The sequence below is a fragment of the Oncorhynchus keta genome, chromosome 32, assembly GCF_023373465.1.
Source record: "Oncorhynchus keta strain PuntledgeMale-10-30-2019 chromosome 32, Oket_V2, whole genome shotgun sequence".
NCBI classification, from domain to species: Eukaryota; Metazoa; Chordata; class Actinopteri; order Salmoniformes; family Salmonidae; genus Oncorhynchus; species Oncorhynchus keta.
In genome coordinates, this window is record NC_068452.1 from 23,249,522 (window position 1) to 23,268,018 (window position 18,497).

The 18,497-nt window shown below is 39.9% G+C and overlaps 1 protein-coding gene and 1 long non-coding RNA gene across 7 annotated transcripts in view; one reads left to right on the forward strand and one right to left on the reverse strand.

Moving 5' to 3' along the window:
• Positions 1 to 2,998, reverse strand: part of axin1 (axin 1) — a 24,458-nt gene extending 21,460 nt beyond the window's left edge. Inside the window, exon 1 of one of the 6 annotated variants that reach the window (XM_035747424.2) lies at positions 2,748 to 2,998. The gene's annotated coding sequence lies outside the window, so the exon portion shown is untranslated. The remainder of the gene's footprint in view (positions 1 to 2,747) is intronic. The other 5 variants (XM_035747421.2, XM_035747419.2, XM_035747420.2 and 2 more) reach the window with 5 other exon arrangements.
• Positions 2,185 to 9,217, forward strand: LOC127914491 (uncharacterized). The gene is made up of 2 exons (XR_008088563.1): positions 2,185 to 2,549; positions 6,357 to 9,217. It is a non-coding gene; the product is annotated as an uncharacterized LOC127914491 (long non-coding RNA).
• Positions 9,218 to 18,497: the final 9,280 nt, after the last annotated feature.

The window sequence follows — 18,497 nt, forward strand, 5'->3', positions numbered from 1 at the left end:
TCTGTGTGTCATATGTTCACACAGATTAGCACGTTCCATTAATGACTCCCTACAGCAATACCTTAACATCAGAAGATTCTAGAACATATTTTTATTGTTGGGTTTCTGAACTGCAGCTAGGCTATATGTTAGTGTGAATGAAAGCTATTCTACAAAATACAGAGGTAGTGAAAATAAAGAACACTATTTCAGATATAGATAGCCTAACTGCTTCGTGACAATCATATTGAATGTATTTCCGACTTCAAATGATTGGCTGAAAATAACTGAACGGAAAAGGGTTATGGACACCCAGTAGTAGGGTTCCTCTTCCTTCCATTCTTTAATACTGTCAGGGTTCTTATTTTGTTTCCCCCCCCCCTGTAAGTAGAGACAGATGTGCACATCGACCCCTCTTCACTGTTGAAAATACTTGCATGTTTGACATGTGTCATGTGAAGGATACAGAGAACAAAAACTCCACTTGAGGCCACTGATGACAGACACAGATCTGAGCAGTGTACTACAGGAGCCGACCCTGAGCATGAAATAGAGCGACAAGGGCAGAGCGTTCTGGAGGTTAAAAGAGGAACTGTGGGGTGCAGGCAGAGCCCAATCTGCCATGACTGTGACCATGGCTGCTGTGTGTGGTGAATTCAGCCAGGCAGGCACTCCGACTGATCATATCAGAGGACGACCTTGAGTCAAATATTTTCAGTCCCTGCTGAGACCTGGAGGAAGTGGACCTCCCCTGTGGCTGTCCGGGAACTATGGAGTGGACAGACAGGGTCTTTTACACATCAGAGTGCAATGAACCACTAACTATCCTCAATTTCTCCTTTTCACGTTGACAGTGATGATGAATATACACAAAAATGTGATACGCTCAATTCTAGTAGCAGGAGTAGTACTTCTCTTTAGAATGTTACATTTCAAGATTCTCAATATCTTTAGAATGTCATCATCTATCTAGACACCAATTGACCTAGAATGACAGCTCATAAATACCTGGGTATCTGGCACTATCATTCCACACGCACATCAATAATCTTCAAGCAAAGGTCAAGTCCAGAATAGGCTTTCTCTAACAGAACAAATCTTAATTCACACACAGTACTAAACACACCATGGTCCAAATTACAATACTCCCATCCTGGATTATGGTGATGTCATCTACAATATGGCCCCAAAGTCCACCCTCAATAAACTGGACGTACTTTACCCCTCTGCCATAAGCTTTGTCACTAGTGCCCCATTCCAACTTCATCACTGTGACTTATTCATTAACTGGCCATCCCTACATGTATGACATAAAACCCACAGGATAACATTCATATACAAATCCCTCCTCGGCAAGGCCTCCCTTTATCTCAGCTCCGCACCACCAACACCAACCTGAGATCCAGCAATTACATAACCCTTCCAATCCCAAAGACACTCAGTATCTTTGGTGAAAATGCTTTTCAATTACCTGCTGCTAGAGACTGGACCATGCTTAAAAAAAACACAAACTATGCTCTTTTGAGTCAACTGGTATATTTAAAAACAAACTGTCTGAGATTTTAACTGATAACTGCGTGTGTTTTCCCACTACCTCTTAATTAAATGCGGCACATTACTCAATATCTTACTAACTGGATTACTGGCTGGGCATTGTGTGTACTTTTGACTGTTGTATCTATGATATTGTTTAACCTATGTGTGTGTTATACGTGCTGCGCCTGCTACCTGAGGTCTCATTGTAAATAAGAATTGGATCTTTATTGGCACTGTAGGTGTGGACGTTAGCTAATGACAACTGCTTTGACCACTGGACATTAGTTCAGCCAACTACTCAGAATGATTTGTACAATCATCAACATTATATGCAATGTATCATGTCAATATCAAACCATAAATCTAAGTTCCCCTCTTTACTGCTTTAATTAAAACGGCTCAGTTTAAAAATCAGGGGGAAAAGCTTATGTGAGAATGAAAAACGAAGCCTGCAATGAATTCACAACTTTCACTGTGGACAATACCAACACAACACTCACTGTTCGAATCAATTAACTTAGCAACATAGGCTTCCAGCAACAACGTAACAAACATGTAGGAAGCTGACGTTATACTGGAACAAAAAAAAGTAACAATATTGATGCTGGAATTCTATTAAACCACAATGTAGCCTACGTAGTAGCACATTTACCAAAATAGCAAGATCACATTATCAAGAACAGGCTGTGTGATATGATTACAACTATGAACACGTAGATCGTGCACGTATTATCATGCGCACATTCACAAATACTGTGTTGCGGTCTTCAGTTTCGTAATATGCACGAACATTTACAAAGAGCGTAATCTGTCGCTACTATAACTGTATTACTACACCCATTCCCTCCCATCCCTAATGCTTTGAAGTGAGCCCCACATTCATTGCATTCATGTCTTGGCCTCTGAGTATGAGCAGCACAGCAGCAGAACGGATGGGGGAGGGGAGGCAGAAACAAACTCCGTACACACAGCCAGGCCCTTCCGCAGCCGACCGACTAGTACACAACTTTGCAACACTATTTGCCTACTAAACTGTAAGTATCTTAGGTAATGAATGTTCAGAGTTGTTCACGACCAACACCCCACCATTTTTCAGAATCGATAAAAGACGCAGCAGAGATAGAACACTCGATCTCGGAATTGACTAGCGCGCGCACACACACAGCAAAGCGATCATCTCCGGCTACCGCAATCCCAAACCATGAGCTGAAAAAAAGTGCTCTATACTTCACCTGTGAAGACCTACTTGCCGTTTTCGAGTGCATCGGGAATTTTTGCTTGTACAGCTCACTGTGAATCGTGTCATAGATGCGAATAGCAAGAGTTTAAAAATAACAAAGAAAACAGTCCGTTCTCCACCTCTCCATGGCTGTCTCTCACTCCTGTCTGTGTGGTGGTTCAGAAGATGTACAGCGCCACGAGCGTTCAAAAAACATACTGCCGCGGTGTAGAAGAACTGGAAAGGGGGGGGGCTGAACTAGAGAGAGAGAGGGATGATGTGCATTCTCTTCAAATATTCTATATAGTAGCTTTCTCTACCCAGGCGACTATATATATATATATATATTTATCACATGTATTGATGATAACGAAGATAACCGGATCAAACCTTCTAAACAAATCAAAAGCCTAGAATGATAACGTTACATCTATACCATTATTTGGAAATCCTTTGGCAGAAAAGGGTCAAATTGAAAAAATGTATAAGCGATATTCTTACAGAGATAAACATAACATTTGTACGGAGAGGAGCAATGCCGCATGTAAAAGCAGATGATGTGGCAATAAGAGACAGTCGACCACCTGTCTCTATACAAATGCTATTTACAATATTTTCACAAGAACTGTCGCCAAGGAACTGTTTTGAGAATATAGATTCAAAAAGGCAAGTAATAATTTCATGTGGTTGTCCTTTCCCCCTGTTCTATTATGTATACGGCTGGCACAGAATAATGAAGAATGGAGTTATTGTGTTTGTCTGCTGCCACTGTACTGTAGTTAGTTCACTTTGAAAATGTCCGTGAAACATCAATATCAACACACGGGGAATATGAACGTGGAGTGCAGCTTATCTACCTTGAAGGTCACACAAGAAGAGAGCCAGAGAGAGGTTTATTATCACCATAGGTCCACTACATTACAACAGCCAATGAATTATTGTATCTTATCATTTAATTCTATCAGCTCTGCCGGAGTTTACCAAAGAGAAATGCAGGGTGGTATGATGTTACTCTTTAACTCTTCTAGCTCCCTTCTCACAGCTTGTAAAGAGATACAGATCAAAGGTATGCCTGTGATTGTATTCCTCCACCTGACCAAACGAGAGAAATGCTTAGACAAAAGATCATGCATGTGCCTTTCAACTTGCTATTTGAATCTTTTGCCCCCTTTAAGAAATACACAAGGGAGTAAGAATGAACATTTATTATTACTGGAATGTATATTTGCAAGGGCAATATGTGTTTTGACTGTGTATTCACATGTTGTGTGTTTATCTAGACCTGCAAACTAGCTGCACACACCTGCAAACAATCAGGTCTGTAATCTCAAGGCTTTATTGTACTGAGATCAAAGGCCATTGGAATGCAGAAAGCTATTACTGGTCTTGATGGTTTGATTAGATTAGATCATTCAAAAAGTACAGAGAATGACTGTACATATTTTTCAACTACATTATATTTTAGGGGGGTTACACCTGAACTGAATGAGCCAACACAAATCTAGCATATGTGCAGCCCTTCAAGAATTGGAGGTCCTGGTGTTGTGTAAAATGATCATAGTAAACAACATCTTGCTGTGTTGTTGTAACCTGGTTGAGGTTAGATATAACTAACTGTATGTGCTTCAAGGCACATTTTATTAAAGAGATTATCCGTGTACTTTTGTATACTTTTTAGCCAGTAGTTCTGAAAGTATCACTCAATAGCCAAAAGTGGTCCCTGAAAATTGTGTACTATGCAACATATGTGAACAAAGTAATTGCTCTCTCTCTCGTGTCCATTGAGCATTTGGGCCTGCACTGCAATCTCATTGGATAATGCTGGGCAGGCCTCTCCTAGCTGTGACTCAATGCGAGGGGATAGCGCTCATTGGCTAGAACTCTAATTGGTAGTGGGCTGGCCCACGTGGAGGGAAATGTACAGTTGAAGTCGGAAGTTTACATACACTTAGGTTGGAGTCATTAAAACTTGTTTTTCAACCACTCCACAAATTTCTTGTTAACAAACTATAGTTTTGGCAAGTCGGTTAGGACATCTACTTTGTGCATGACACAAGTAATTTTTCCAACAATTGTTTACATACAGATTATTTCACTTATAACGCACTGTGTCACAATTCCAGTAGGTCAGAAGTTTACATACACTAAGTTGACTGTGCCTTTAAACAACTTGGAAAATTCCAGAAAATAATGTCATGGCTTTAGAAGCTTCTGATAGGCTAATTTACATCATTTGAGTCAATTGGAGGTGTACATGTGAATGTACAGTGGGGCAAAAATGTATTTAGTCAGCCATCAATTGTGCAAGTTCTCCCACTTAAAAATATGAGAGAGGCCTGTAATTTTCATCACATGTACACTTCAACTATGACAGACAAAATGAGAAAAGGAAATCCAGAAAATCACATTGTAGGATTTTTCATGAATTTATTTGCAAATTATGGTGGAAAATAAGTATTTGGTCACCTACAAACAAGCAAGATTTCTGGCTCTCACAGACCTGTAACTTCTTCTTTAAGAGGCTCCTCTGCCCTCCACTCGTTACCTGTATTAATGGCACCTGTTTGAACTTGTTATCAGTATAAAAGACACCTGTCCACAACCTCAAACAGTCACACTCCAAACTCCACTATGGCCAAGACCAAAGAGCTGTCAAAGGACACCAGAAGAAATCAACTGTGGGAGCAATTATTAGGAAATGGAAGACATACAAGACCACTGATAATGTCCCTCGATCTGGGGCTCCACGCAAGATCTCACCCCATGGGGTCAAAATGATCACAAGAACGGTGAGCAAAAATCCCAGAACCACATGGCGGGATCTAGTGAATGACCTGCAGAGAGCTGGGACCAAAGTAACAAAGCCTACCATCAGTAACACACTACGCCGCCAGGGACTCAAATCCTGCAGTGCCAGACGTGTCCCCCTAATTAAGCCAGTACATGTCCAGGCCCGTCTGAAATTTGCTAGAGAGCATTTGGATGATCCAGAAGAAGATTGGGAGAATGTCATATGGTCAGATGAAACCAAAATATAACTTTTTGGAAAAAACTCAACTTGCCGTGTTTGGAGGACAAAGAATGCTGAGTTGCATCCAAAGAACACCATACCTACTGTGAAGCATGGGGGTGGAAACATCATGCTTTGGGGCTGTTTTTCTGCAAAGGGACCAGGACGACTGATCCGTATAAAGGAAAGAATGAATGGGGCCATGTATCGTGAGATTTTGAGTGAAAACCTCCTTCCATCAGCAAGGGCAAGATGAAACGTGGCTGGGTTTTTCAGCATGACAATGATCCCAAACACACCGCCCGGGCAACGAAGGAGGGCTTCGTAAGAAGCATTTGTGGTGTGGTGTGGGGGCTGTGCTTTGGCAAAGTGGGTGGGGTTATATCCTTCCTGTTTGGCCCTGTCTGGGGGTGTCCTCGGATGGGGCCACAGTGTCTCCTGACCCCTCCTGTCTCAGCCTCCAGTATTTATGCTGCAGTAGTTTATGTGTCGGGGGGCTAGGGTCAGTTTGTTATATCTGGAGTACTTCTCCTGTCCTATTCGGTGTCCGGTGTGAATCTAAGTGTGCGTTCTCTAATTCTCTCCTTCTCTCATTCTTTCTCTCTCTCGGAGGACCTGAGCCCTAGGACCATGCCCCAGGACTACCTGACATGATGACTCCTTGCTGTCCCCAGTCCACCTGGCCATGCTGCTGCTCCAGTTTCAACTGGCCTGGGCCCTAGGACCATGTCCCAGGACTACCTGACATGATGACTCCTTGCTGTCCCCAGTCCACCTGGCCATGCTGCTGCTCCAGTTTCAACTGTTCTGCCTACTATTATTCAACCATGCTGGTCATTTATGAACATTTGAACATCTTGGCCACGTTCTGTTATAATCTCCACCCGGCACAGCCAGAAGAGGACTGGCCACCCCACATATGCTCTCTCTAATTCTCTCTTTCTTTCTCTCTCTCGGAGGACCTGAGCCCTAGGACCGTGCCCCAGGACTACCTGACATGATGGCTCCTTGCTGTCCCCAGTCCACCTGACTGTGCTGCTGCTCCAGTTTCAACTGTTCTGCCTTATTATTATTCGACCATGCTGGTCATTTATGAACATTTGAACATCTTGGTCATGTTCTGTTATAATCTCTACCCGGTACAGCCAGAAGAGGACTGGCCACCCCACATAGCCCGGTTCCTCTCTAGGTTTCTTCCTAGGTTTTGGCCTTTCTAGGGAGTTTTTCCTAGCCACCGTGCTTTTACACCTGCATTGTTTGCTGTTTGGGGTTTTAGGCTGGGTTTCTGTACAGCACTTTGAGATATCAGCTGATGTACGAAGGGCTATATAAATAAATTTGATTTGATTTGATTTGATTTCAAGGTCCTGAAGTGGCCTAGCCAGTCTCCAGATCTCAACCCCATAGAACATCTTTGGAGGGAGTTGAAAGTCTGTGTTGCCCAGCAACAGCCCCAAAACATCACTGCTCTAGAGGAGATCTGCATGGAGGATTGGGCCAAAATACCAGCAACAGTGTGTGAAAACCTTGTGAAGACTTCCAAAAACGTTTGACCTCTGTCATTGCCAACAAAGGGTATATAACAAATTATTGAGATAAACTTTTGTTATTGACCAAATACTTATTTTCCACCACAATCTGCAAATAAATAAATAAAAAATCCTATAACGTGGTTTTCTGGAGAGAAAACAATCTAATTTTGTCTGTCATAGTTGAAGTGTACCTAGGCCTGTAATTTTCATCATATCTCATCTTTTTAAGTGGGAGAACTTGCACAATTGGTGGCTGACTAAATACTTTTTTGCCCCACTGTATTTCAAGCCTACCTTAAAACTCACTACCTCTTTGTTTGGCATCATGGGAAAATCAAAAGAAATCAGCCACAAAAAATTGTAGACCTCCACAAGTCTGGTTCATCCTTTGCAGCAATTTCCAAATGCCTAAAGGTACCACGTTCATCTGTGCAAACAATAGTACGCAAGTATAAACACCATGAGACCACACAGCTGTCATACCACTCAGGAAGGAGACACGTTCTGTCTCCTAGAGATGTATGTACTTTGGTGTGAAAAGTGCAAATCAATCCCAGAACAACAGCAAAGGACCTTGTGAAGATGCTGGAGGAAACAGGTACAAAAGTATCTATAGCCACAGTAAAACAAGTCCTATATTGACATAACCTGAAAGGCCGCTCAGCATGGAAGAAGCCACTGCTCAAAAACCTCCATAAAAAAGCCAGACTACGGTTTGCATCTGCACATGAGGACAAAGATCATACTTTTAGGAGAAATGTCCTCTGGTCTGATGAAACAAAAATAGAACTGTTTGGCCATAATGACATCCTTGTTTGGAGGAAAAAGGGGGAGGCTTGCAGGCCAAAGAACACCATCCCAACCATGAAGCACAGGGGAGGCAGCATCATGTTGTGAGGGTGCTTTGCTGCAGGAGGGACTGGTGCACTTCACAAAATAGATGGCATCGTGAGGGAGGAAAATTGTGTGGATATATTGAAGCAACATCTCAAGACATCAGTCAGGAAGTTAAAGCTTGGTCGCAAATGGGTCTTCCAAATGGACAAGCATACTTGCAAAATGGCTTAATGACAACAAAGTCAAGGTATTGAAGTGGCCATAACAAAGCCCTGACCTCAATCCTATAGAAAATGTGTGGGCAGAACTGAAAAAGTGTGTGCGAGCAAGGAGGCCTACAAACCTGACTCAGTCACAACAGCTCTGTCAGGAGGAATGGGCCAAAATTCACCCAACTTATTGTGGGAAGCTTGTGGAAGGCTACCCGAAACGTTTGACCCAAGTTAAACAATTTAAAGGCAATGGTACCAAATACCAATTGAGTGTATGTAAACTTCTGACCAACTGGGAATGTGATGAAAGAAATAAAAGCTGAACTAAATCATTCTCTATTATTATGCTGACATTTCACATTCTTAAAATAAAGTGCTGATCCTAACTGACCTAAGACAGGGAGTTTTTACCCTGATTAAATGTCAGGAACTGTGAAACTGAGTTTACATGTATTTGGCTAAGGTGTATGTAAATTTCTGACTTCAACTGTAATTTCTATTCAATTAATGACACATTTGTCAACCAAAAATAATTATTTTGAAAAAAAAAATCTCATTGGTCTGAATTTTTGTGTGCACTTACAAAAAACAAAACAAAACATGTGTTTTGATCTTGCTCAGGCTATTTGCTGGTATTTCACAAGTTATCTTTTCTTGTTCATAAACTCTTTCACCTCCAATGGCAAAAAATGTAACAACAGTTAGGTGTGTGTCATGTACTGTAAATGATCCACTTTATATGATTGGCCTGGAGCCATCTTCTTCTGAGGATTCAGTGACCTCATCCTTTCTTCTTTGACTCTTCTTATCAGGTCAATACATTTTTTGATTGTTTTTTAAAGTAAGATGGACAAATACGAAAGACTGAGAAATAAATCGTATGAAGGGTCAATTCTTGTTATATTCTTTTGAGGATTGTCTTTGAAGTGCAGATTTTATGCCACCATGGTATGTTTCAATATACACCACTGTGCAATACAAATAAGATAAGGGTGATTCCGTGGGAAGGTCAACCTGAGCATGTACAAATAAAGTTAGTCATTTCCAAATGAAACCACGTTGATAATTATTCTATATGTTGGAGTTCAAGCTTTATTTGACCAGTTTATGTAGGAAATTTGGACCATTACAGAGTAGGCTACCAAGTCTCAAAAAAAGTTTTTTCAGAAAGGGCTCACAGAGCTTGTTTTCCCACTCACAGATGTCCTCCAGTGTTAGTTCTGAAGACGTTAAGGAAGCAATACAGACCAACGATTTGTTTCATTTTCTACTATCTTATAAAGTTAGCGGGGTGACTGGAACAGGCAATGTAACATCCACTCAGGAAAAGATTTAGTAAAATATGCACCGTATATTGGATCATCTTGAAACTTTCTCCGTAAAGCCAACTTTCAACAAGGTTGCATATGGTCTATAATATATATATATATATATATTATCTGTTTCTTACATTTCATTATGAGTATCCTTTTTCAGCGCAATGATAGCCGTAACATCCATAACGGTTGTGGATGGGATGGATATTGATGTATCATATCTGAGCTTCAGAAGCTTGTGAATCCACCACATTTTGACTGCTTCTGTTCTGAGAAGTGCTCTTCAGACTTGCCCTGAAGTGATTGTTGATATCTTGAAAATGCTGCGTTCCAGATAAGATTCTATTGGAAAATATATTCTGATTTCTCATACAATGCAGTGCTGTTTTTATAGATAGAAAGATGAGAAGAGTGTATCAACAATTTGTTTGTCTTGAATATTGTTTCATGTGCATATTTTGTTACAATATTTCAGATTTTTTTTAAATGACAAAAACCTCTTATATTTGTGTCGACATTCAACGTGTCTGTATTGCTTCATTAACATCTCGTCTTCATAACTAACACTGGAGGAAAGCTGTATATGTTTAAAGATGATTTTTTTTTAAAGGTGGTGCCAGGCCTTGTATTCTATTCAGACTGCCTGTAGTTATGTTGGTTTTTTATTATTATTTTTGTTATATTATTTGACCCCTTTTTTGTGATATCCAGTTGGTAGTTATAGTCTTGTCCCATCGCTGCAACTCCCGTACGGGCTCGGGAGAGGCGAAGGTTGAGAGCCGTGCGTCCTCTGAAACACAACCCAGCCAAGCCGCACTGCTTCTTGACACAATGCTCGCTTAACCCGGAAGCCAGCCACACCATACAGCTGGCGACCGTGTCAGCGTGCATTGGGCCCGGCCCGCCACAGGAGTCGCTAGAGTGCGATGGGACAAGGACAACCCGGCCGGCCGGCCTAACCCAGATAATGCTGGGCCAATTGTGCGCCACCTCATGGTTCTCCCAGTGGCGGCCGGCTGCGACACAGCCTGGCATCGAGCCAGGATCTGTAGAGACACAGCTAGCACTGCGAAGCAGTGCCTTAGACCGCTGTGCCATTTGGGATGCGCAGCATCAGTCTCCCCAAAAAGTATGTCCATTTCATTTAACATCCATAACACTTCTTATTATCTTTATTTCTCCAACATGCCAATATTTAGAAGTCCACTTTTAGAGGATGTACACTCACCCCAAGGGGTACTATACACACACACATGAAGCAGTTCATTTATATTTTGTTTGTCCCTTCTGTGAGACATTAAAGTTGTGATTTTTCATGCAAATGTAATTTCCATCATGCTGTAATCAGCCACGAACAATGAGGACAAGTTGTAAACTACAGTGACATACATTTCTTTAAGTCAGAACTTTCTCTCTCCTCCTATAGAGAATTGCCTCTGTGAAGATTTCCTGACGAAGCCCTTGCAGTTGCATTCAAGTGCACTATTATTCAACCGTTGTAGCCACAAGGGCACACAGCATGCCAGAGGTCTCAAATGACACAGAATGGCTGACTAGAGGAATTGTCTGTCAACATAGAGTGACTTGGAGTGCAGTGCCCCTGTGCTAATCACGCCTCCTCTATGACACGTGTACATGTATTCATTATGTAAGGGATAAGAGGCTATGCATTCTATGGAAACTAATGAACGACACACTGGCGGAGTGGACCTGACCTTCCACGGCGTTGCATTATTTTCCAGAGAACGCATAGAGCAACAAGTTGATTGTCCCTTTTATTCCAATGGCTGTAATTGAACACATTTGCCGCTAGACGTGTTCATTTGCTGCTAGAAACTTGTCTAACATCCACTGAAGTAGCTAGCAAGTCTACTAGATGGTAACCAAGCAGTCTTCCTAGTTTAGCTAACCAAACCATCAGTCCTAGCTTCCTATTATGAAAATCAAATTCAACAATGCCATTAATGTTTTCAATTCACTTGTTTTCAAAATTCTACCGTGCGCCATAGGGAACTAATGCACACTCTAGAATGCCCTTCAAGCCAATCAGAAATAAGTATTCAAACGTTGCCATGGTATAAGCATTTATTATCTGGAGTGTCTACATGGAGTGTCTACATGGAGTGTCTACATGGAGTGTCTACATGGAGTGTCTACATGGAGTGTCTACATGGAGTGTCTACATGGAGTGTCTACATGGAGTGTCTACATATGACTGCACAGCAAGCAGTGTGCGGTGTGTGTAACATTTCCAATAAATATGTTCAGAAGAGATACAGAAACAGCAGCAGAGTGGTGTGCTAGTAATAGAATGCTCTATTCTCTCGGTGAAGAAAACCATTTGAAAGACCACCCCTAAACCATGAGCTATTCTATATGATGATGAAGACAGGAGGACATGCAGCACTGCTTACAGACATGCTGTATCTGCCTGACATCTGTGTCTCATTATAAATAAGAGCTCAAGTCTTAGGCTGCAGGCCCATGTGACTGAAGACATGATGAATAGGCTCGATATTGAAAGATGCCACAAGTTCTGAAATAAAATAAGAAAATATTTCTTAATTATGTAAAGCAACATGCCTTACCTTTAGTAAAATGTTACTCCATTGTTTAATGGATTTCTCTCCTCCAATTTGACACCCATTTGCTGAGGCTCCCATTGCAATCTCATTGGATAAATCAGGTGCCAGTAAAGACAACATCTCTCTCAATACTAGCAAAATGAAGGTGCCTGCCCATGGAGAATCTTTCCATACCAGGATGTATTTTTTATCCATTCGGTTCTGAAACAGAGGAACAAGAAAACATTTGGTTGCATTATCACCAAATATAAAATATTTTCAATTTGACAACAATGCTCTGAGGATGTGAAATGCTAATGAGAATTTTACTTGTGCTTTTAGTTTTGACACCTCACTCAAACAGAAATTGAAGAAATGCATAAACATCAAATGAATTTATGCCATTATTTAGAGAATAAACCAGCATCTCAAAATAATATCTAAAACCTGCCAGAAACAGCACCTTGAAGGAGACGTACTGCTGTAACCCTTTTTAACTCAAGACTGTGTTTATTTCAATATTTCTCAGCTATGTAGCACTGGCATCCAGATAAGGGGCTATTTCAACATAACCTGGTGAATAATAGCACAAGGTCTGTAGCAGAGCAGATCTCCCATCAGATGCCATCAGCAGCTGCACACACAGCCTGGCCTTCCACACACAGCCTGGCCTTCCTGATCGCTGGGCCCCCCACAGCGAACAAACCCCAGGGCTCTTGGAGTCCAGGGAATACCAATTCAGCTCAACACCAGCTGACCAGCAAGATAAATGATTTACACAGATTGAGGAACTACCTTTGCAATTCTAGTCAGTCTTACATAAAGTATTACATAAAGCCATTGAAGCTGCCTTCGAATAATCGTTAACCCTTACATTAATTTTATTTGGCTTGGCTTGTTCATTCTATATTATGTCGATGTCTGCACATAACGTATGAACATCATGTTCCCCCCATAGAGCAAAATATTAGAATCATTTGACAGCTGTGTTCTGCAGTTTTCCTCGACTATGATGTGTAGGGATTGCGACTGGCAGCTGTAGATGCCTATCAGCTACCTGTTGATTGGCCTTGGGACTGATTGACAAATGACATGACAGGTGCAGGCTGCTTGTACCTGCCCCCTCTACAAGGCAGCTGACAAGCTAGTGAGGGGTGGGTGTGTTATTGACAGTAAGGGCTGTCTTCTGTCCCGCCCTCAAGGCAGAGCTGCCCCCAGAAAAAGTTTGAATAAGGAAAAATCCACTGAGTGTGTAATCACAAGTGTAACCGGCATCAGTCTAACTTTTCTGACCAATGCCAATTCCTCAGCAGCAAAGGTACAGTGAAGGTCCAAACAAACCCTTGTGTTATACGAAATCACATTTGCTTTGCAGGTATGGCAAATCTTGTTACCTGCCTTACAAGGTTTGGTTGGAATACACAGTTGATATGCAAAGGAAAGCACAGTGTAGTAACAAAAATAAAGATTGGGTACACATCAAGTTCGGGGTGGCAAGAGATTTTTACGTACCACCATTACCATAGACTTAGGGAATTTAACGGTCTCTCCTTGACCTTTAAAATCATGACACCGTGTCACAGTCTTTCTGTCTCAAGTGGTATTAACTAGCTTTCAAGGGCATCCCTGACCATAAACCCAGCTAAGGAACAGAATGGTACGTGACACAGCACATGTCACGATGACAGCCTCGTAAAGGTGCAGGGCTCTATTTTCAGCGGCCGTTAACCCAGCACAATTCTCAAATGCACAATAATGTGCAATTTCGACCTCTTAAAGCAGGCACTCTGCTCTTTTCAAACCATTGCGCCAGGGTCGGTAATTTACCTGTCTTATATCAGCTCGCTTACGCTGAGGTGGGAGGGGTGGAAATATTTGAGGTGTGTCCTTAAAAACGCGCACTAAAGTGCCAATTTCAGGCAGCACTGTGGGGGTATTAAGGACAGACCAAAAGCACATCAAAAGAAACATCAAGTAGTTATGTGTAGGAAGTCTATTTAGAAACATCAAGTAGTTATGTGTAGGAAGTCTATTTAGAAACATCAAGTAGTTATGTATAGGAAGTCTATTTAGAAACATCAAGTAGTTATGTGTAGGAAGTCTATTTAGAAACATCAAGTAGTTATGTGTAGGAAGTCTATTTAGAAACATCAAGTAGTTATGTGTAGGAAGTCTATTTAGAAACATCAAGTAGTTATGTGTAGGAAGTCTATTTAGAAACATCAAGTAGTTATGTATAGGAAGTCTATTTAGAAACATCAAGTAGTTATGTGTAGGAAGTCTATTTAGAAACATCAAGTAGTTATATTTAGAAATATCAAGTAGTTATGTGTAGGAAGTCTATTTAGAAACATCAAGTAGTTATGTATAGGAAGTCTATTTAGAAACATCAAGTAGTTATGTATAGGAAGTCTATTTAGAAACATCAAGTAGTTATGTGTACGAAGTCTATTTAGAAACATCAAGTAGTTATGTAGGAAGTCTATTTATCAAGTAGTTATGTTTAGGAAGTCTATTTAGAAACATCAAGTAGTTATGTGTAGGAAGTCTATTTAGAAATATCAAGTAGTTATGTATAGGAAGTCTATTTAGAAACATCAAGTAGTTATGTGTAGGAATTCTATTTAGAAATATCAAGTAGTTATGTGTAGGAAGTCTATTTAGAAAAATCAAGTAGTTATGTATAGGAAGTCTATTTAGAAACATCAAGTAGTTATGTGTAGGAAGTCTATTTAGAAACATATAGTTATGTGTAGGATTTAGTCTATTTAGAAACATCAAGTAGTTATGTTTAGTAGAAGTCTATTTAGAAACATCAAGTAGTTATGTGTAGGAAGTCTATTTAGAAACATCAAGTAGTTATGTATAGGAAGTCTATTTAGAAACATCAAGTAGTTATGTGTCAAGTAGTTAGGAAGTCTATTTAGAAACATCAAGTAGATATGTATAGGAAGTCTATTTAGAAACATCAAGTAGATATGTATAGGAAGTCTATTTAGAAACATCAAGTAGTTATGTGTAGGAAGTCTATTTAGAAACATCAAGTAGATATGTATAGGAAGTCTATTTAGAAACATCAAGTAGTTATGTGTAGGAAGCCTATTTAGAAACATCAAGTAGATATGTATAGGAAGTCTATATTTAGAAACATCAAGTAATTATGTGTAGGAAGTCTATTTAGAAACATCAAGTAGTTATGTGTAGGAAGTCTATTTAGAAACATCAAGTAGTTATGTGTAGGAAGCCTATTTAGAAACATCAAGTAGTTATGTGTAGGAAGTCTATTTAGAAACATCAAGTAGTTATGTGTAGGAAGTCTATTTAGAAACATCAAGTAGTTATGTGTAAGAAGTCTATTTAGAAACATCAAGTAGTTATGTGTAGGAAGTCTATTTAGAAACATCAAGTAGTTATGTGTAGGAAGTCTATTTAGAAACATCAAGTAGTTATGTGTAGGAAGTCTATTTAGAAACATCAAGTAGTTATGTGTAGGAAGTCTATTTAGAAACATCAAGTAGTTATGTGTAGGAAGTCTATTTAGAAACATCAAGTAGTTATGTGTAGGAAGTAGTCTATTTAAACATCAAGTAGTTATGTGTAGGAAGTCTATTTAGAAACATCAAGTAGTTAGTAGGAAGTCTATTTAGAAACATCAAGTAGTTATGTTAGGAAGTCTATTTAGAAACATCAAGTAGTTATGTGTAGGAAGTCTATTTAGAAACATCAAGTAGTTATGTGTAGGAAGTCTATTTAGAAACATAGGAAGTCTATTTAGAAACATCAAGTAGTTATGTGTCTATTTAGGAAGTCTATTTAGAAACATATTTAGAAACATCAAGTAGTTATGTGTAGGAAGTCTATTTAGAAACATCAAGTAGTTATGTGTAGGAAGAAGAAACATCTATTAGGAAGCCTATTTAGAAACATCAAGTAGTTATGTGTAGGAAGCCTATTTAGAAATATCAAGTAGTTATGTGTAAGAAGTCTATTTAGAAACATCAAGTAGTTATGTATAGGAAGTCTATTTAGAAACATCAAGTAGTTATGTGTAGGAAGCCTATTTAGAAATATCAAGTAGTTATGTGTAAGAAGTCTATTTAGAAACATCAAGTAGTTCAAAAAGTCTGCTTGTATCTCGTTTATCATTTAGTTGAAAAATAATATGCAATGCAATTTGGGCTACTGAAATTTGAATGCAACATTCCCATATTGAAGGACATGACCTTTTTTAAAAGGCATATGAAAATTTGGATACATAAACATTTGTCATAACTTGGACTACTATAGTGTTACTACCCTATGTTATTTATACTCTATGCTATTTCATAAACTAGTAGCCCTATCTTTCACGGATAGGACAAACATTTTCTCCTGCCGGAGTTCATGACAACAGAACACCAAACACAACTGCAGCGTATTATTATCAAACAACATAAAACACATTCATTAACCAGCACTTTCTTATTGACACCATGCCATCCAACTGTCTCTACTTGTAACTAATGAGGTCGCTTCCTTTATAAGTATTCACATAACTTCACGTAGCAATATTACACATTATTCTCATAAGTATAATTGGAAAAATTGAGCCTTTTGGTGCTTGTAATATAATCACTTTGAGATCAACAAACAGTTAAATGGTCAAATATCCTATCATTGCATGTTGCAGAGCTAGAGAATAGCATGAGTAAGGTGGTCAGGACATCAGATACAATGTTCAGGGTGGTAATCCCAACCCTATCATACCCTCTACGTTACACATTAACCTGACATCATTACATCGTGGTGGTAGTTAGCTCCTACAACAGGGACATATACTGTACATGAGAAGGATTTCCTTTTGAATGCCTTTGTTAAACTATGTCTCAAATGTTGATGATTTTTCTGTACACGTGAAACAATGCAAAGCGGTGCAATACAGAGGAATATATCTTGGTTTCCGCTATGCTTTAATTTTGTCTTCCTCTGAATTATCAGAAGACAAACCCTTGGGTGCAATAATGCAATGTTTATATTATACCCATGGATGATTCCTTCAATCCATTGTAATGGTCCAAGTAATATGTATTATCTGTAGGTACACTATCAACATATTGTATGCATGCGGTGTGGAAAGTGCAAGGTTTACAAAGTTGCTGTGCTCTGCATGCAAAACACCATACTGCTTTATTGCAAGAGAATATTCATGGACAATTAATCATCCCTACTGCTTTACCGTCAACATAGTACGTGTTATGAATTGAGTTATAATTTAACATGAGGCCTTTCAGCATTAGTGGTAAAAACCAAGTAAAACTTGGGATTCAATCAGACCTGACATAGAATTGGGGGGGGGGACTACCTAGTGTGGAAAAGCATGTTTATGCCACTGCAATGTGAGCTTGATTGAATTGAGCCCATAGTCAGATATTCACTGAACTGAGATCCATTGTGTTACAAGTGAATAGAACGAACAGGTACACGCAACGGAATACTCCATCTTTATTTGTGTCTCATAGACCAGAAGTCAAAATGTTCATATCTGAATTAACAGCAGCTTAAACATTTACCACCGATGGGCTATGGCGCACTTGATTTCCTGTGCTGCAATTCACAGCTGCCGAAGATGATAAGGTAACCTAAACCAGGCCTCTAGGTGTCTTTCATGTTCTCCATTGTCTGTGACCCAACCATCTGCTCACCTACAGCAGATGAAAATGTTTCTACAGGGATCCCTCCAGTGAGTTATATCACACAAGAATGGAGCCTGGGCCAGGCCACGCAGGGGATTCATGCACTGTCTTAGACCGTGATGACATGAAATGAGCTTTCCGCATAGCAAGTGGTATTTCAATTTCATCTCCTCCTCCTCTCCTTAAGATTGCTTAGCTTCTCATTTTCCAGACATATTTCCTGTAAATCCAAAATAAATCTCAGGGCTCTCCCACGGGCCTACTCATTTTATCTCATTTGCACATCTGAGAGCTGTGTTTGCTTAAAGATAGTAAAGTCTCATTGGTTAGGGGGGAAAAAACGACCAATGTGCAAGTTTGAAAGTGACCATGTTAAAGGTCACATCCCAGAATAACAGCTGAAATGTAATGAAGCAACAATGGGCATGCCTTTCTTTTGCAATTTCTCTCCTTTTTTGGGATAATTTACTGACTGCAGAGTTATTTCTCTATTTTCCTTCAGTATGTGACACATTATTCATTGCTGTAGAAATGTGGAGAGTATTGAGAATGGGATCTGTAGTTACATGATGCTTGCCAACCCAATATGCTATATACCACTTTGCCAAAAGTCCAGACAC